General features: G+C 42.9%; 1 protein-coding gene and 1 pseudogene across 10 annotated transcripts in view; both read left to right on the forward strand.

Annotated features, from left to right (window-relative positions):
* The window catches only part of LOC140712014 (regulator of telomere elongation helicase 1 pseudogene), a 35,631-nt pseudogene extending 14,802 nt beyond the window's left edge, over nt 1-20,829 (forward strand).
* The window catches only part of ALPK1 (alpha kinase 1), a 140,474-nt gene that overhangs the window by 36,353 nt on the left and 83,287 nt on the right, over nt 1-20,834 (forward strand). The window lies entirely within an intron of this gene.

The raw sequence follows: 20,834 nt of genomic DNA on the forward strand, positions 1-20,834 counted from the left end.
AAGAAATAACTTCATACTTTTCTGTCCTACGTATCTATCTGCTTCTTAAAAAAAGTGAAGTTAAATGCACACACATACATATTTATACTTAAATTAAATTTCAATGTTAGTAGAAAAACTAATTCAGTCATTCAAAAATATCTTACTAGATCTATGCCCTGGGGTGGATGTAAAATAATTTATCTTTGAAGAAAAAAAATACACATAATATGGATTTTCTTAAACAAACACTATTATTAAGATTACAAAGGGCTTACAGAGTAGATTCCCCCCAACCCTTATCACCTTAAAATTTCTTATTTGTGATTTCCACTTTGTGCCTGCGCAATGTCCTTCTACTCAATGTTGGGAAATGCTACATCTTCATAATTTTCCACATAGTGCTTTTACTACTTCATAGGAAGTTGGTATGAGATTTGATCAGTTTCTTAAAACTGCACATGCACTTAGTTAAGATATCAAAGTTGTTTTCATTTTAGTATTAGAATTTCAGAACACATTTGGTATTAGGAAAGTGAATTCACTATAAAATGTGTGATTTGCAATCCATGTAACGATGTATGGCATCTTTGAATTCACGCACGTGGTTCCCAAAGATTGAAAGCCCCCTAAAGATTTTATCTCAATTGCTGGGAAATAAAGATCCCAGCAAACACATGGAACTGGGTGCTTAGTTACTAGCATTTCACTACTCTCAACCAAGTAGCTTAGGTTCTCTTGGTTTTTGTTGGTCGGTGGTGTGTGTGTCTGTGTGTGTGTGTGTTTTATATCTCAGTTTTGAAGGGTTTGTCTCTGTAGACATAGAGGGATGGTAATACATATTCATGAAAGCGTGTTCTTTCCAGTCCCTGTTAACGCTGACAAAGCCTTAGCTGTTTCACACAGCAAGCTGACTGGGATTGTGTGTGGGGGCTGCACGGCCAGATTAGTGCAAACAGCAAGCCCACTCTGCCGCTTGTTAGGCCTTGCCTTCCTGACAATTTCCCCAATTGTCGCTTGTGACAAGGCTGTCATTAGGTGATGGCTTCTTTTGGCCATTTTCGGATAAAGATAATTTCCTTAACTTCCATTTTATTTGACAACAAGCAGTTTGGGAGAGAAAGGAAGTGCTTCAGTAGTATATAGATTAGGGTTTTGTCACTTCAAAGGCATCTTTGATCTAAAAATATGTGCTGTACCAAATTCATTATGTCTTTTTTTAAAGAGCTTTTAAATTTATTGATCTTCTCCTCAATTATTCTCCTTTTACGTCCAATAATGATGTGTGAGATGGTAGTGTTGGGCAAAGCCTAGGGAGAAGTGTGGGCTGAATGCAGCCAACTGGTCACTTCTGAGGTCAGTACAAGAACGAAACAACAGGTGCTTTTGTTTAGTGTCGAGTCTTTTCTGAATCCCTGTGTGGACAAAGGCTTCGCTTCTATTTATTGCTCAACATAATGATATTGGTGCCAAGAGAATAAGACAAAATTATGTTTGGTATTACAGCGTAATGAAGTCACAGCTCGTGCAAAAATTGTGCCTACAGTTGCTTTCACCCTCACCTTTGAGGCCACAGGTTTCTCCAGCCAGCATGGGAGTTCTGTGGAGAAAGAGCAAGAGACTTCTTTGTTGACCAACAATTTGACTTCCTCTAGAAGCAAGCTTAAATTGTGCTGAAACTCAGCCTGCCAAAGTTCTTAGAATTGGATCATTTAAAAAATCATACAGAGAAGAAGAGAATAAGAATTCCTATGTGAAAATGTACTTTAAAAACAGCACTATGAGCATTTATGGCTTAGACAGTAGGCCACTTGTTTAGAAGGTCCACTTGTCCTCCTTTTGCTGTTGTTACTGTTGTACACAATGGTTGTGTGGAATTACTATGTTTTAAACAACACCTAGGAAAAAGGGGTGTACAGTTTACATCCAAACTATCATGATTAGCCATTGTCTCCTAAAACTTCACATATAATAACCAATTTAGGACAGAACAAGCTACTCATTTCCACTCCTGCAATTAGGAAAAGGAGGTAAAAATAAACACCTTAATTTCATTGTTTTGGTCTAAATGTTATGTTACTTGCCTCTTGATAGTCTACTTTATAATTTAAAATGATCTAGATGCTTTTGATGTTTACTAAGTTCATTTTGGCAAAGAATTTCAAAATCTTACACATTGAAGAAAATATGTAATTTTAAAGCATGACCTCAGGCTCCTAAAAGTAATGACAATTGCTTCTTTTGAAAAAGCACTTTTCTGAATTTTCAGCAGCTAGTATAACACAATGCCTTTCATTTTGCCAAACTAGTTTAGAGGTCTGGGACTCTAACCGTGGGCCTTCAATCCACAGTAAACTGTAGATAAAAACAGCCCTCACAGCAATATCAGAGCATTTTCTGTATGTCATATTCTTTTTTCCTTACTAAGAGGTAAATACAATTGTTAGCTCATTTTTACAGATGACAAAATGAGACACAAAGGCGTTAAGTAACTTGCCCATTCTCTCATATTGCAGTAAATGTTAGAGCTAGAATTCAGACTTGGGTACTTTAGATCCAAATCTCTGCTCTTATTGCTGGGGCCCAGAATACATGGGACCTGGAATACGTACATACGCCTCTCCTGATTCCTCCTGTTACAGAACAAGTAAATGTTAGTTCTCCTCTCCACTTCCATCCTTTCAGCTCCCCAGTCCTGGTCTCCTGCCCTACACAGTCCAAGCAAGTGGGCCAAGAGATTGCAGCAAAGGAGAGGTGCCAGAGAGGAATCTTATCTTCTGTCCTCATTTCTCCAGCTTTCCTCCTGCCTGCACATTGAACACAGGGGGACTGACATCCTGAGACCTGGTAAATTCAGGCAGTGGGGTTCATGGTTCATTGTATCCTTTGAAGGATTCCTCCACCACTTCATTCAAGATATCTGATGTGATTTCTCTTGACTTTATTTTAACTAGAAAACCCTGATTTTGATTAATTTTTAATTTTTGGTGAAATCAGTACATGCAATTTTGAAGAAAGAAAGAAGTAGACTTTGAAGGAGAATGTTTTGGAGACAGATCTCTGTGTCATCTTAGAGTTCACCTGCTTTGTGACTCATGAATGCACTACAGAAACTGGCAGACAGCAACACCCTCAGCCTGCCTCGGAAGAGACAAAAGTAAATACCCGTCTCAAAGAGATTGCACTGAAATATGATATCAGCTGCAAGAGAGGGCCATCTCCTCCGGTCAAATGAGAAAAATCATATTATCCTCACTGTGGTATACAAATAGCTTGTAAGCCACATTCTCCATTTGAATGATAACAATAAAGTGCTAACCTCGCTGCTGCAGGCCAGCCTGATCCCATCTCCAAACACAAACACTTCTGCCTGGGTTTTGGCTGGGGGCTGTGCTGTGGCCTCCCAACCCCCACCGCTTCCCCCGCTTCTCCCCCCACCTCCGTTAATTGGCTGAGACCACCAGAATTTGGAGGACACAGATGTCACTGATAGTTTTCCTAGGGAGCACATTCATGCCCATCTGTTGCAGCCTAGAAGGCTGTTCATATATCCACAAGGCCTTCATTTAATTCTTGTCAGAAAGTAATGTAAATCCAGTTTACCTCAGAGGTCGCAGGCGAGATTTATGCCAATGAGCCCCCTGCAATTTACACACACTGTAGTTGTATAGGATGAAAAGAAAGCCTTTCATGTTGGTGCATATTAACAAGAAAGCCTGCCTTCCGAGAGAGGCTTTTTGATTGAGGTTTCTCCTGATTTTAATACAGCCGATGCCAGTTGGTATACCCAGCTTTAGAAAAGGGGGAAAAAAATCTAATCTTTAAACTGAAGTTTCTTCTTTTATAAGACGTAAAAGAGAAAGAGTGAAATCCTAGCAAGTGGCACTGCCATGTCTTTAATTATCTGTTACTAGACAAAACTCCCTCGCACTTGGAGAAGACAGAGTGTGACAGGAGAGCACGTTCCAGCCTGAACTGCTGCGAGTGGAAGTCTAGGGAGAGCTCAGTTGTAAGCAATTATCTTTCCAATGTGAAAATAGTGCGCCTGACCAGTTGAATTAGACTTCTGACTCTTTGGCTGTCTCTTTCTAGTATAGTTAGAGAAAAGTATGGAGTTTGATTAACTTGATTTGGACCAGGCTAGGTAGAAATGGATTCATCAGTAAATTGGAAGAAGACATATGTGATATATACATAGAAAATAATTCATAGAATTATCTTATTGGCAGTCTAAGAGCATTAAAAAGGACTTGGGTTACATCTTTCAATGTATTGATACATTTTGAAATATTCAGGACTGTGTCAGCAGGCTGGAAGGCAAATGGTTTTAAAAGCACTCATGGGGTCAAAGTCTTCTGGAAATTCTGAATACACACCTTATTTAGTATGTGACCTTGGGAAAGTTACTTAACCTCCATGACCCTCAACTTTCTCATCTCTAAAGTGGGGATCATAAAGCCAATATCATAAGGTTTTGTGTCTGAAGTGCACAGCATAGCACCTAAAGTACAGAAAGTATTTAACCAATAGCAATTTTCCCTCTCCAGCTTATCTTTTGGTGGTACCTGTGACAGCAAATTACGGATTTAAAATATTAGTTAATTTAGTTAAAAACCTCTAAGCATTCAACCCACCAGACTACTTTTTCATATTTAAAAAATGTTTAAAGATCAATGAAATTGGAGATTTTCTTTCCCACAGTTTGGAATTTTTGTTGTCAGTTGTTTAATTTTTTAATTCTGTAGAAAGTAGAATAATAGAAATGTGTTGGTTTCCGTAAAAGCAGACATGGCTGCCATGCTCATTCACAGTTGTCGCCTCTGATTTCCCAAGACGGTGTTAATAGGGGGCGTGCTTCTCGTGTTTTTCTAGACAGTGCTCATTTACCCATACTAATGGCTTTGAAATACATGGTATGATTATTTTTGCACCACATTTAATTTTTTGTTTGTATTTTGATTAAGATAACATTTAAGTTCGGCTGCGATTTCTAGTACACGCTAACAGGACAATGAGGCACAGTAACCTAGAAGTATTACATGATGTGGATGTAGGTGGAATGGGGCCCTGTTTAAAGATACAATGTGTTGTTGGCAACACATTAAGCAGGTACTCCAAATATGCATAATCTGGACTTAATTACAGAATCGGATAAAGCAGTAGCTTCATTTTGCAGAGTAGTGGTCATATTAGGGAGGCTAAAGCCCAATTTTGTTGGTTATCTTAACCAGGGAAGAGGAGATTTCAAATAATTTCAGAACGGGCTCTTGCTGCCTCTCAAAATTCATCAAGACCATTCCTTTTTGTTGGGGTCCTCAAAACAGAATTCTTAAAATTTTTTATTATTAAAAATTTCAAATATGTTGTTACAAAAGTAGAGGAGGCAATGTAGAAACTTCATGTACTCTTGTGTAGCTTCAACATTTAGCAGTCCATAGCCAATCTTGACTAATTTACATCTTTAATTTCACCCCACCTCCATGCCTCAAATTATTTTGAAACAAATCTCAGACTTCATATAATTTCATTTCTAAATATTTCAGAATGTATCCCTAAACAATATGAATTCTTGGAGTTTCACTCTTGTTGCCCAGGCTGGAGTGCAATGGTGCAATCTTGGCTCACTGCAACCTTTGTCTCCCAGGTTCAAGCAATTCTCCTGTCCCAGCCTCATGAGTACGTGGCATTACACGCATGCGCCGCCATGCCTGGCTAATTTTGTATTTTTAATGGAGACGGGGTTTCTCCATGTTGGTCAAGCTGGTCTCGAACTCCAGACCTCAGGTGATCTGCCTGCCTGGGCTTCCCAAAGTGCTGGGATTACAGGCGTGAGCCACCACACCCAGCCGATATGAACTCTTTTTAAATATAACCACACTACTTTTATCTCACCTTAAAAATTAACTCTAATTCCTTAATATCAGTTATTATATCATATAGTATCAGTCAGAAATCATGGGACTTTGACTTTTAAAAAAGGAAGTTGATTATTTGAGTCTCATATTACAAATTAGTTGTTTTTGCTTCCATAACACAACAGTTTCATGAGGACTCTTAACGACTTTCATCATGGATTTACATGGTTGACACGTTTTGCGATATGTGGTAGTAACCTTTAGAATGAGAATGTGTCACCTTGTTGAAAAATAAAAATCACACCATCATTACACTCCTACTCCATCTTCATTGATTCATTTGGATAAGTGTTTTCCAAACTTATTGGTCATTGAAATTTTATGTGGATGGCCATCATATAAAACAGATGGAAATGAAGTTGCTCTGGGGCCATGCTGCCAACCAGTCATTTGGCCTACTCTTTCCTCACGTGGGACATTGCAGGTTTTGATACCTGAAATGCTTTCTTAAGTGTATGCTATTTTCCCATTATGATTTCAGGGTAGGACAAATTGCTGTGTGAAACAGTGTTAAGAATGGAAGATTACACACATAGCCGACATGGAAAAACAAACAAAAGTGCAATATTCACTTTTTAAGCTTCCTACCAGCAAAAATAATCTTTCACTTAAAGTAATTAAAATGTTTATTGTAATGGGAAAAGTCCACTGTGCTTATAAATAACGACCCCACTTCTCAGTTGACTACACTGGGGCCTCCTGGGAGGAGATGTATTTGCTTCCTGTTAGGGCTAATCTATAAATGCAATCACCACTTAGACCTCATCAGTTCTTTTCTTCCCCTTCATTGGTCCCTCTGGACTTATATTGTAGCTCGAATAAGGTCAAATTAGGATACTTTTTCCCCAGAAAAGTACAGCAGTGGCTATTTCAGTGTTTTAAAATTTGAGAATCAAGCCTAAGAGTCATGTCCTTAAATAAACTACAATGTACATTTCTGTCATAGAATCAACATTCTGTTAAAATAATGATTTCTGCTTGTCAGTATGATGATCAGTTTCTTCTCTGCAAAAAGCAGGACACAGAGTGGTCTCAGGTAAAACCACAGTGGCCTTGAAAGCTTGTGTCTAACTTCTGGCACATAATCCTAGTGAGTTGCTATTTGAACTCTGACAAATCACTGAACTTTTGACTTAATCTTCAAACAGGAGCCATATTCCTTGCTACCTTCCTCACTGTAATCCTATACAAGTGATATCATCAACCTCGTTCCATTTTCTTTGTCAAGATCTAATAATAAATACCTTTTCTTCTAAATACTATAATAGTAGGAAGGATGGAATGAATTCTCCAACTTTCCTAAATTTAAGTAAACTCATCCTGTGGGTCAGAATGTTGCTTTGGAATTTTTTACAAGTTGAATTATAAAATTATGTTTACTTCTCGAATGAAGTTGTTTCTGTGGGTTGAAAATATCTCTTCTGTTTGTCTGGTAACCTTCCAAATACCAAATATGTATACAATGGATACTCAGTAAATGCTTAAATACCATTGAGAAGTTTATAGATACAGTGCATCTTATTCGATGCATTAAACTGCTAAGTTAGCTATGAAAGCCAAGCATTAAGGAAAGAGCAGGAAACAATTATTTTTTTGCCAGTAATAGATTGTGTAGAAGCTAATGTGTTTCACTTGCCTATTTTGATTTACTCATTTTTTAAAAATTTCCTGTATCACACTGTTAGCTCTATACTGGCAAATATTCCTTCATTAGCTAAAAGCAAAGAATGGAATTAACACTAAGTCTCAGATCGCCATCCTCCTTATTAGAGAAAGGAGAAAATGAGAGTTCTTCCGCTTGAAGAGCTACCAAAGAAAGTAAGTAGAGTGGTTCAAAAACAATAATCATCCCCTAAGCCAGGTGATTGGCGCTCTGAGCACATTTGCTTTGCAACTGAGCCGCGTTTCACTCAGTCACATAACTCTTATAGAAAGTATAGAATCCTGAAAGTCTAAAACTGTGCTCGTTTTCCAAATCAGCCTGGTGAAATCTCGTTCTTGATTCTCAAATTCAGAATTTCAATTTTAAGTTTAAGGGCCTTAAAACTGCAAGTTATAGAGTGAATAGAAGAAGGCCTGGTTTTCTAATCAAGTCTGTTGGTCTCTGAAGGCTAGCTATGCCAAGGTCTCTGTGCTTTGCACACACCATGAGGTGCTTAGGCGCCGTGTCAAGAGGTAAGTTAACAAAAAATGAAATGTGCTATCTTTTCTTTGCAGGCACGTTTTGGGTTTGTTCTCCTTAAGATCAGGCAGGACTAGTAGACTTCTGCTGTCGACTGCTTGTCCTACAGAGTCCCTTGCTGCTGGGCTGTACTTAGTTGTCACTCTGTGAATAGCTTGGCGTGTGGGTGTTTGCTGCCTTTGCGCCCGCAAAGTGTGCGGACATCCAGGCGGTTCTCCATTACTGTCTCCTGGCTACTTGAGGACATGCGAGTCCTATTTGTTCCCAAGCCAGTAGGAGGCTCCCTGCCAAGACCCATCGGCTGCTGGTGACATGCACACGCTGTGTGAATCACACAGCCACATGGTGGACTTTCATTATGTCAGCCCAGGAGTGTGGTCTGCCAATCCCCAGGCCAGAGGCCCACCCCCAGGCGCCTTTGACATTTTAAGTATAAAATAAATAAAGAGCTTTGTGTGTGTCTCTGAGCGAAGGAGAAGATGAGGGGCTGTGGGTGTTTCTGTCTGATCTGTAATCCGATGGAGGCTCTTCTTTCCTCTCAGCCACTTCAGGGCGCACTTCTCTGATGCCTCAGACACAGGCAGGCTGAGTGCTGAGAGGCAAATAGCTGATTAAACCAAGTTGGCTGGATGTGGTTTTTGTTTTTGTTTTTGTCTTGTTTTAAGCAAATGAAATTCACATCTTTTTCCCTGAAAAAGTCTAATAAGTGGTCATAACATTTCAATTATTGAACAGAATTTCTATTCATTAATTGAATATGGATCCAGATAATTATCTAGGGGATAATCCCAATGGCAAAAACCGCAATTACTTTTGCATCAACCTAATATTACATGGCTTTATATTGGAAAAATATCAGGAACCTGAAGACTTTGCATAGTCAAGCAATTTTCTTTCTCAAAAACCTAAACGGTAATGAAGCCAACAAGGAAACCAAATCCAGAGTAAACTAGGAGAAACTGGATGACCTCTGAAAAAATAAAATTTTATTGCTTGAAAACTTTCTTGATAGCAATAACTGATACCTATGAAGCACTTACTACATGCTAGGCAATTTTTTTGTGTTTTACATATGTTAATTCAGTTGATGCTTATTAAACTGTGAGATTGATCCTATTATTACCAGCCCCCCCCCCAACTTTATTTTTTTTGAGACAGAGTCTTGTTCTGTCACCCAGGCTAGAGTGCAGTGGCATGATCTCAGCTCACTGCAACTTCCGTCTCCCAGGTTCAAGCAATTCTCCTGCCTCAGCCTCCCGAGTAGCTGGGACTACAGGCGTGTACCACCACACCTGGCTAATATTTTGTATTTTTAGTAGAGACAGGATTTCACCGTGTTAGCCAGGATGGTCTCGATCTCCTGACCTTGTGATCCACCTGCCTCGGCCTCCCAAAGCGCTGGGATTACAGGCATGAGCCACTGTGTCCGGCCTATTATTACCCCTTTTTATAGATGAGAAAACTGAGACATGATTTGCCTAAAGCTACTCAGCTAGTAAGTAGCAGAAATTTAAACCTAGGAAGCCTCACTGCAAAGTGCGTGTGCTTAACTTGGTTGTTTATTGATAATCAAAACAGTGAAACCACAATTCTTCATTTCAACATCTTCATTTTTCTGCTCCTGTTATTTCAGGGCCCCCGCATCCCATTTCTCCAAGACAGATGCTCCTTTGTGGGCTATCTCTAACTTCAAAAGCTACATAGTTCTATGCAAAATAAATTAACTTTCCTGGCTGTGAAAATTATAAATACAGATTTTAAAATACTCTGTTGCCAAATGATCCTTAATCCACACATTTCCTGGCCTCATCAAAATAATGCAATGTTTCACAGTTCCAACAATTTTATATTACAATATGCTTCATGCTGTTTTCATGTACATACCACACCAACATCTGGACCCTCCCTCCTCCCACTCCATCCCTGGAGAGATGCAGCAGTTTGGACATTCTGACTTTGTTGGTATAAACAGCACATTTCCGTTGCCTCACCCACTGTAGCACAGACTAAATGGTCAAGGCTACTCCATTTCTTCTTCTGAAGATAAACTATTTCTCTTCCACTAAAATTACTCTTGCTGAGTTTCTCTCCAGACCTCTGGTACCATTTAGTGGAAAGCAAAGTGACCATGCATTTTCAGAAGGAGTCAGGACTCTGCACTCTTATCTTGATCTTCTCTGTGTCATAGATTTTGGAAATCACTCAGCTTACTCCTCTTCACCTCCATAACTCAAGTTCTTTACCTAGAATATAGGTGGACACTATCTGCCTCTCGGAGAATACACCTCAAGTTGAAGGCTCTTTAAAGTTTAGGAAATCTTTTTTCGTACTTTATAACTGCCTCCTACTATCATGATAGTTCTGGATTTGGGGACATATGAAGTGAGTTTATGTGAGTGTTCTCTCATTTGGGGTGCAGAAATGCCGAGAAAACTTTCCTGGAAGTACCATTTTGAAGTCATCAGTGCAGGAGCCTAGAGCCAGGACCAGATGGCAGGCTTGACTCACCTTGACCTGAGATGTTGCTCTTCCAGCTATGTGGGCCAGGCTAACAGTTCGTCAGATGTCACCATGGCTGATAGAGTGGGTAACTGTAGCTGGAGAATATGAGCAGCAGCCTCTGCAGTGATGGCCTTTTCTTTTTCCTATTTTTTCTTCTTCAGGCCAGGAGGTAACCCATTCATGACCCGGAACACTCTCATTGCACTTTCTTGAGAAGTCAAGTTTGGTAAACACGTTCAGCTGCAGTGAACTGGAGAGAGGAGGGTGGGACACAAAGGCAAGAGAGACAGAGGGAAGGGACAGCTTTGGCATCCAATTTCCCATTTTAATAAATTATCCTCAGACTGTAAGTGTTGATATGAAAGTGACATAGCAAAGACCTTCATTTTCACTTACAGAATTTCCTAAAATATACTTTGCTTTAAAAAAAAAATCAGACAATTCTTTTTTTTTTTTTTCTTCATTTGTTTTTTTACAGAGTCTTGTTCTGTCACCAGGCTGGAGTGCAGTGGCATGATCTTGGCTCACTGCAGCCTCTGCCTCCTAGGTTCAAGCAATTCTCCTGCTTCAGCCTCCCAAGTAACTGAGATTACAGGCACGGACCACCATGCCTGGCTAATTTTTGTATTTTTAGTAGAGATGGGGATTTGCCATGTTGGCCAGGCTGATCTTGAACTTCTGACCTCAGGTGACCTGCCTGCCTCAACCTCCCAAACTGTTGGGATTACAGATGTGAGCCGCTGTGCCCAGTCTCTTATTTCATTTTCTATGTAAATAGAATGAAAAGATAAGTTGAATTTCTTGGCAATCTAGTGTTTCTCGAACTAATAGTTCAAACTGCTTTTATGTCATCAATTATCTCAATAGACTATGCTTACCAGGGATCCCCAACATAAGATGAGGATCTCCTCCTCACAGTCTTTGTTCATGTCATTCTCCAACTGGTATTCTTTTACTCACTTCTCCATCCAGCAATTCCAAATCCTATTCCCTCTAGAATTTCCTGTGCAAGTGCCTCTCTCTACTCTGAAAGGATATATCTTTTACCACCTCTCAATGCAGCCCTTGGTTCCAACCCTAAAAGCAGTAAATGATATTCGTTACCTATCCAATACTTCCAGGCTTGGGTTTTCATTTTATTCTTTTTAATATTTTCTTCAAATGTGGAATAGATATCAATAATTTATAAAATAGATGTGATATACATGGAACATGATGAATCCCCATAGGCTAAGCCATCGATTTAAATAGAAAAACATACCACTTGCTTTGAAGTCTCCTCCATACTTCCTTTACATCTTCTTCCTACTCCCCTCAAGAAATCCAGAATTCTGAGTTTTACTTAATCACTACTTTTCTTTGTAATTTTACTATATACAATCATCCCTTGGTATCCATGGGAGATTGCTTCCAGGATCCCTAGGATACCAAAATTCTTGGATGCTTAAGTCTCTGATATTATAGAAAATGGCAAAATATTTGTATATAACCTACACATATTCTTACCCATATACTTTAAATAATCTCTAGGTTACTTGTAATACCTAATACATGTAAGTGCTATGTAAATAGTTGTTATATTGTATTTTTTTATTTGTATCATTTTTATTGTGCTTTTAAAAAATATTTTGCTTTTTTTTGTTTGTTTTTTTTTTGAGACGGAGTCTTGCTCTGTTGCCCAGGCTGGAGTGCAGTGGCGCAATCTTGGCTCACTGCAAGCTCCGCCTCCCAGGTTCATGCCATTCTCCTGCCTCAGCCTCCCAAGTAGCTGGGACTACAGGCGCCCGCCACCACGTCCGGCTAATCTTTTGTATTTTTAGTAGAGACAGGGTTTCACAGTGTTAGCCAGGATGGTCTCAATCTCCTGACCTTGTGATCCGCCTGCCTCGGCCTCCCAAAGCTCTAGGATTACAGGCGTGAGCCACCGCGCCTGGCCTTTTTAAAATATTTTGATCCACAGGTGGTTGAATTCATAAATGTGGAACCTACAGAAACAAAAGGACAACTGTATATTTGTATCCTGTAACAATATGTTGTTTGGTTATGTTTGTAAATTTTATGCATGCATTCCTCTGTGACTGCTTTTTATATTTCTAAGATTTACCCATGTTGTTATATGTAACTACAAGTTATTCATTTGTTTATTTTTTCCCAATGTATGAATGTACTTCAGTTTCCTTCCTTCCTTCCTTTCTCTCTTTCTTTCTTTCTTTCTTTCTCTCTCTCCTTTCTTTCTCTCTCTCTCCCTTCCTTTATTTCTTTCTCTTTCTTTTTCTTCTTCCTTTCCTTTCCTTTTTTCTCTTTTTTCTTTTTTTTTTTTTTTTGAGATAGGGTCTCATTCTGTCACCCAGGCTGAACTGGACTGCACTGGTGCAATCTCAGCTCATTGCAACCTCTGCCTACCAGGCTCAAGACATCCTCCTACCTCAGCCTTCTGAGTAGCTGGGACCACAGGTGCATGCCACCACACCTGGTTAATTTTTGTATTTTTTGTAAAGATGGAATTTTTCCATGTTATTCAGGCTGGTCTTGAACTACTGGGCTCAAGCGATCCGCCTGCCTCAGCCTCCCAAAATGCTGGGATTACAGGTATGAGCATCACACCTGGCCGTAATTCACTTTTCTAATCCACTCTCCCCATGAGGGACATATGGTTTGTTTCCTTTTGCTTGTTTGCTAATTACAAACTGTGTCACTATGAAGATTCTTATACATAGCCCCTAGATACAGATACAAGAATTTCTCTAAATTAGAGTATATACTTGAGAGTGGACACTGGGTCAGTGAGTGTGCATCTTTGATTTTACTGGATAATGCCAAACTGTATGTTCCAATAATGGTGACTTGGAGTAACTAACACTGACTGTTCTTGACGATTGTTACTATCCAGTTGCTTTTTTTTTCCAATCAAGAAGTTGCAAAGGGGCCAAGCGTGGGGGCTCACGCCTGTAATCTCAACATTTTGGGAAGCTGAGGCGGGTGGATCACTTGAGGTCAGGAGTTCAAGACCAGCCTGGCCAACATGGCAAAACCCTGTCTCTACTAAAAATACAAAAAATTAGCCAGGTGTGGTGGCGCAGGCCTGTAATCCCAGCTACTCAGAAAGCTGAAGCAGGATAATTGCTTGAACCTGAGAGGCAGAGGTTTCAGTGAGCCAAGATTGCACCATTGCACTCCAACCTGAGCTACAGAGTGAGACTCTGTCTCAAAATAAATAAATAAATAAGTTGTGAAGGGTTTTCCAATGTGGTTTGAGCTTATATTTCCTGATTACTAATGAGGTCAGACACTTTTCACGTGTTTATTAGCCAGTCACATTTCTTCTCCTGTGAAGTGCCTGTTCAAGTCTTTTGTCTATTCTTTTCCTACTATGTGGTTGGTCTTTTTCTCATTGATTTACAGAAATTCTTTATGTATTCAGGGTAGAAATCTTTTGTCAGCTACCAAAGCTACAAATACTGTCTCCCAGTTTGTGATTTTTCTTTCCATTTTTTTATGGTGTCATTTTACTAATCAGAAGTTTATCCTTAATTACAATCTTTTCCCTTATGATTTGGTTGCTTTTTGCAAGCAATCAAAAAATTTTCTTCCTAATGAAAGGTATTCTCTATTAGATATTCTCTTTTACACATTGTGTAGTTTCGTCTTTCACCTTTAAGTTTTTAACTAATATTGATTTGAAATAAATAAATAACCAGTTAGCTCAATGCCATATATCGAGCTCTGTAATAAATCAAGTTCTCGTATATATGTAGGTCTCTTGCTGGACTCCCTATTTTATTTGTAAGGTCAATTTTTCTTTTACCATTTTTTGTTTTGTTTTGTTTTGCTTTTGATTTTGCTTTTTGTTTTCAGACAGAGTCTTAACTCTATCAGCCAGGGGCTGAAGTGTAATGGCATGATCTTGGCTCACTGCAGCCTCCATCTCCCAGGTTCAAGTGAGTCTCGAGCCTCAGCCTCCCAGGTAGCTCGGATTACAAGCATGAGCCACCACACCCAGCTAATTTTTGTGTTTTTAGTACATATGGGGTTTCACCATGTTGTCCAGGCTGGTCTCAAACTCCTGGCCTCAAGTGATCCTCCCACCTCGGCCTCCCAAAGTGCTGGAATTACAAGCATGAGCCACCATGCCTGGACTGTAAGGTCAATTTTTCTAAGTGCCAATAATTTTTGCATCATTTAATTATATATTTATTATCGACATTTGGTATAACACTGTGCTCTCCTCATTATTCTTTATCAGGAATGTCTTTATTATTCTTGAACTGTTTTTCCATAGAAATTTTAAAATCACCTTTTTAGGTTACACACAAAGACACATAGACACAAACAGAACTGTTGAGATTTTGACTGCAGTTGCATTAAAGTTATAGATTAATTTGAATGTTGAGTTTTCCAGACCACAAACATGGAATATCTCCTCATGTCTTCCCATGAGGTAAATGTTATAATTTTTTCTCTGAAAGTCTTGTGCACATATTAGAATTAATCTCAGATACTTCATATATATTACTTTTATACCTTATATATTTTGTACCATTGTAAATGATGTATTTTTATTAAATTTCATTTTCTAAGCATTTGTTGCAAATTTAAGATATTTTGCCTAAGGTTAGATTTATCGGGTTGTTGAACGATTCTAAAATTTTGTTGGTAAAATTATGTTTCAAGTCCGCCTTGCTGTCAGCCAGTGCTGGATGCTGAGGACTCAGGGAGGCCCACCCGGACCAGTGCGGGAGACAGCGACCCGAGCAGAAGCTGGACCGAGCGGGAGAGGAAGGAGAGGAGAGAGTCAGGGCTCTCAGGAGCCGGGTCCTGGGCAAGGGGCAGCCGTTTTCAAATTTTCAGGAAAGCGGTCGGCTCACACTCGGGCAGTAAAAAGATGCCTCTGGGGAGGAGGCCCACGCAGCTCTCCGGGCAATGGTGGTGGCTGGGCCTAGGGAGGTGGCAGTGGAACGGAGACCCTGGTGGGGGATGACATCAAGGGAGGAGACGGGCGGGACCCCAGATTTCTCCCTGTGGGCGATGGAAGTGAGGTTCACTGAGCAGGGAAGCTGGACACAGAACGCGCAAAGGGCAGAGTAGACAGCTGGTGGCCGAAGAGCAGGCGGACCCCCTCCGCGGGGGGGATGTTTCCGATGGGACACAAAGCAGCTGACCGGAAGTGGGGGCGAAAGTGCAGCGCGTTCAGGGGCGACTGAGCGCCTTAGCCCGCGAAGTCTGAATTGCCTGACAGCGGGGGACGCGGTGGCAGCGCTCGACTGGAGTCGGTTGAGTTTCTGAGGGCCTCCGGTTCTGGAAGGCTCGCTGCAGAGACAAGAGAGGAACCTGTTCCATAGGCATTCTAGAAGAGAACAGCGTTGTGTCCCAGTGCGCATGCTCGCATCAATTATCCAGCGTGGTTGAGACCCGGACTTGTTTGGAGTAGTTTTTTCGCACCGACCCGAATAGCCTGCCCGTCAGCCACACTCTGTGCCCTCCTGAGAACAGGCTGATATGCCCAAGATAGTCCTGAATGGTGTGACCATAGACTTCCCTTTCCAGCCCTACAAATGCCAACAGGAGTACATGACCAAGGTCCTGGAATGTCTGCAGGAGAAGGTGAATGGCATCCTGGAGAGCCCCACCGACACAGGGAAGACACTGCCCCCTGTGCACCACGCTAGCCTGGTGAGAACACCCAAGACACCATCTTTACCTGCAATATTGCCAAGAGGGTGCAAGGGGAGCTTCTGGCAGATCGGGCCTTTGTCATCCTGGGACAGTGCTGCTGCTGCTGTTGGAGATCCCATAGCTTGTAACATGGACATCCCAAAGATCATTTACGCCTTTAGGACCCTCTTACAACTCACACAGGTCATCAACGAACTTCGGAACATCTCCTACCGGCCTAAGGTGTGTGTGCTGGGCTCCCAGGAGCAGCTGTGCATCCACTCTGAGGTGAAGAAGCAGAAGAGTAACCACATGAAGATCCACTTGTGCCGCAAGAAGGTGGCAAGTCACTCTGTAATTTCTACAACAATGTAGAAGAGAAAAGCCTGGAGCAGGAGCTGGTCAGCCCCATCCTGGACATCGAGGACTTGGTCAAGAGGGGAAACAAGCGTATAATAATATGCCGTTATTACCTGTCCCGGAACCTGAAGCAGCAAGCCGACATCATCTTCATGCCCTACAGTTACTTGTTGGATGCCAAGAGGCACAGAGCACACAACATTGACCTGAAGGGGACAGTACTGATCTTTGATGAAACTCACAACGTGGAGCTCTGTGAAGAATTGGCATCCTTTGACCTGACACCCCATGAACTAGCTTTGGGACTGGACATCATAGACCAGGTGCTAGAGGAGCAGATCAAGGCGGCACAGCAGGCTGAGCCCCACTCAGCCTCAGTGGGACCCCACCAGCTCAGGGCTGAACATGGAGCTGCAAGACATTGCAAAGCTGAAGATGATCCTGCTCTGCCTGGAGTAGGCCATCAATGCCGTTGAGCTCGCTGGAGATGACAGCGGTGTCACCAAGCCTGGGAGCTACATCTTTGAGCTGTTTGCTGAAGCCCAGATCATGTTACAGACCAATGGCTGCATCCTGGACTCGCTGGACCAGATCATCCAGCACCTGGCAGGACATGCTGGAGGGTTCGCCAACAAGACCGGACTGCAGAAGCTGGCGGATATCATCCAGATCATGTTCAGTGTAGACCCCTCTGAGGGTGGCCCTGGTCCCCTGGCAAGGCTGGGGACCTATAAAGTGCACATCCATCCTGATGCCCATCACCGGAGGGTGGCTCAGCCATCTGATACCTGGAGCACCACTGCAGCCAGAAAGCGAGGGAAGGTGCTGAGCTACTGGTGCTTCAGTCCTGGCCACACCATGTGCAAGCTGGTCCGTCAGGGCGTCTGCTTTCTCATCCTCACTGGTGGCACGCTGGCCCCAGGATCCTCCTTTGCCCTGGAGATGTAGATCCCTTTTCCAGTCTTCCTGGAGAACCCACACATCATCGACAAGCGCCAGATCTGGGTGGGGATCGTCCTCAGAGGCCCTGACGGAGCCCAGTTGAGCTCAGCATTTGACAGACGGTTTTCCGAGGAGTGCTTGTCCTCCTTGGGGATGGCTCTGGGCAACATCACCCGCATGGTGCCATATGGGCTCCTGATCTTCTTCCCTTCATATCCCATCATAGAAAAGAGCCTGGAGTTCTGGCGGGCCTGTGTCTTGGCTAGGAGGCACTGAAGCCTCTGTTTGTGGAGCCCAGGAGCAAAGGCAGCTTCTCTGAGACCATGAGTGCTTACTAAGTGAGGACTGCCTCCCCCGGGTCTACCAGCGCCATCTTACTGGCGGTATGCCAGGGAAAGGCCAGGGAGGGGCTGGACTTCTCAGACAATAATGGCTGTGGTGTGATCGTCACGGGCCTCCCATAGCCCCCACACATGGACCCCTGGTTGTCCTCAAGATGCAGTTCCTGGACGAGATGAAGGGCCAGGTTGGGGCTGGGGGCCAGTTCCTGTCTGGGCAGGAGTGGTACCAGCAGCAGGCATCCAGGGCTGTGAACCAGGCCATTGGGCGAGTGATCCCACACTGCCAGAACTACGGGGCTGTCTTCCTCTGTGACCACAGGTTCGCCTTTGCCGACCCCAGAGCCCAGCTGCCCTCCTGGGTGTGTCGCCACGTCAGGGTATACAACAACTTTGGCCATGTCATCCAAGTCATGGCCCAGTTCTGTGTTGCTAAGTGAACTATGCCAGCACCAGCACCCCGGGCTGCAGCACCCAGTTTGTGTGAGGGAGAAGATGCTGTCAGGGTGGCTGAGTCACCTGGCCCTCTCCTTTCCACCAGGAAAGCTAAGAGTCTGGACCTGCACGTCCTCAACCTGAAGCAGAGGCCGTCAGGGTCACCAGCTGCTGGTGGTGGGCTGGGGGGCCCTGGCGAGGAGCAAACCCACAGGTGCTCCACCCTGTCCCTCCCATCTAAGAGGCTGGCAGAGGAGCCGCAAGGAAGGAGGAAGAAGATCCGGCTGGTCAGCCAGTCAGAGGAGCCCATGGCTGGTGCACAGGCAGACAGGGCCAAGCTCTTCATGGTGACCGTGAAGCAGGAGCTGAGCCAAGCCAACTTCACCACCTTCACCCAGGTCCTACAGGACTACAAGAGTTCTGATGACTTAGCTGCCGTGGCGGCCTGTCTTGGCCTCCTCTTTGCTGACGACCCCAAGAAGCACAGCCTGCTCCAAGGCTTCTACCAGTTTGTGTGGCCCCACCACAAGCAGCAGTTTGAGGAGGTCTGTATACAGCTAACAGGACAAGGCTGCAGCTATCAACCTGAGCACAGCATGCCCCGAAGGCAGCAGGCACAGCCAGCCCTGAACCCTGCTGGAAGGACAGTACCGGATCCCAAGCTGACCCTGTCCAAGGCTGTGACCCAGCAGCTGGACCCCAGAGAGCACCTGAACCAGGGCAGATCCCACCTGTCCCCCAGGTCACCCCCCACAGGAGACCCTGGCAGGTACCCACAGTGGGGGTCCAGAGCGCCCAGAGCAGGGAAGCAGGGCCAGCACACCGTGAGTGCTTACCTGGCAGATGCCCGCAGGGCCCTGGGGTCCATAGGCTATAGCCAGCTCTTGGCAGCACTGACAGCCTACAAGCAGGATGACGACCTGGACAAGATGCTGGCCGCACTGGCTGCACTGACCATTGCAAAGCCTGAGGACTTCCCCCTGCTGCAGAGGTTCAGCATGTTTGTGCATCCACACCACTAGCAGCACTGCTTGCAGACATGCACAGACCTGGCCAGCCGGCACTCCTACCCAGGCATGGAGCCGACAGTACCCCAAGAGAAGAGTCTTGCCACACTCTGGTGCTCACCCACGGGGTTTCCCAATCAGACCCCTCATGGTGTGAGAAGCCTGGGAAGACCCAGAGCAAGATCTCATCCTTCCTTAGACAGAGGCCAGCAGCGGCCAAAGCAGTCCCCCGGACCTCCCCACGCGCATACAGCGTCTGAATGGGGCCTCTAGGACGTGCCCAGCCTGCAACACTGCCTGCAGGAAGCAGAGCATCACTCAGGTCTTCTGGCCAGAGCCCTAGTGAGTGCCCATGGAGGCCCTCAGCATGCCCAATGTGGCTTGATCACCTGCCTGTCCGGCTCTTGTGGGCCAAGAACCCACCCAACAGAATAGGCCAGAGAACACTTAAAGTCTACTCTTAGCAATTTGCAAGCATACAATAGAATTATTTCAATAACTATAGTTATTAACTATAGTCACCAGATACAACAGACCTCTTGAGTTCACTTCTCCTCTCTAACTGAAATTTTGCATCCTTTGACCAGCTTCTCCCCAGGCCCTGCCCCATCCCTACATCTCCTAGTAACCCCCATGCTGCTCTATATTTCTATGAATTCAACATTTTTAGATTTCACAAATATGTGAGATCATATATTATTTGTTTTTCTGTATCTGTCTTATTTCATTTAACATAACATCCTCCAGGATCATCCATGTTGTTGCAGATGACAGGATTTCCTTCTATTTTAAGGCTAAATAATATTCCATTGTGTATATATATATGACATTTTCTTTATTCGTTTATCCTTGATGGAAATTTAGGCTGGTTCCATATCTTGGCTATTGTGAATAATGCTGCCATGAATATGAGAGTGCAGAAATCTCTTCAATACATTGTTATTGTTGTAGCTTTATATTAAGTACAATTTTTTTGTATGAAAGTTTAGGTTGGTTCCATATCTTGGCTATTGTGAATAATGCTGCAATGAATATGGGAGTGCAGAAATCTCTTCGATACATTGTTATTGTGTAGCTTTATGTTAAATACGATCAATGTTTGCTTAGATTTTGCCAATAATCTACAAGTTCTTTTGCTTATTAGTTCTGCTTGACTCTCAAGCCCTTGATCAGTGATCTTTCTTCTCTCTAAAGTACATACTTTAGAAATTTGTTTAGTGAGGATCTATTGATGTTTCTTTTAAAATACCTTTATTTTGCAAGTTTACTCCCCCAGCATATGAAAGATATCCTTTTGCTGTCTTCTCGTTTACATTGTTGCTTTTAGGTAACCAACTGTATGTAAGTCCATTGTTTTTTCTTTGGAGGTAATTTGTCTTTTCTCTCTAGTTGCTTTAAAGATCTTCTATGTCTTTTGTGTTCCATGGCTTCATTATGGTATTTTTATATATGGATATTTATTTATTATTTATCCTGCTTGGGGATCCTGAGTATTTTGGTTAGTCTTGGCCCTTCCTGTTCT

The sequence above is a fragment of the Chlorocebus sabaeus genome, chromosome 7 (assembly GCF_047675955.1).
Source record: "Chlorocebus sabaeus isolate Y175 chromosome 7, mChlSab1.0.hap1, whole genome shotgun sequence".
In the NCBI taxonomy this organism is placed as follows: domain Eukaryota; kingdom Metazoa; phylum Chordata; class Mammalia; order Primates; family Cercopithecidae; genus Chlorocebus; species Chlorocebus sabaeus.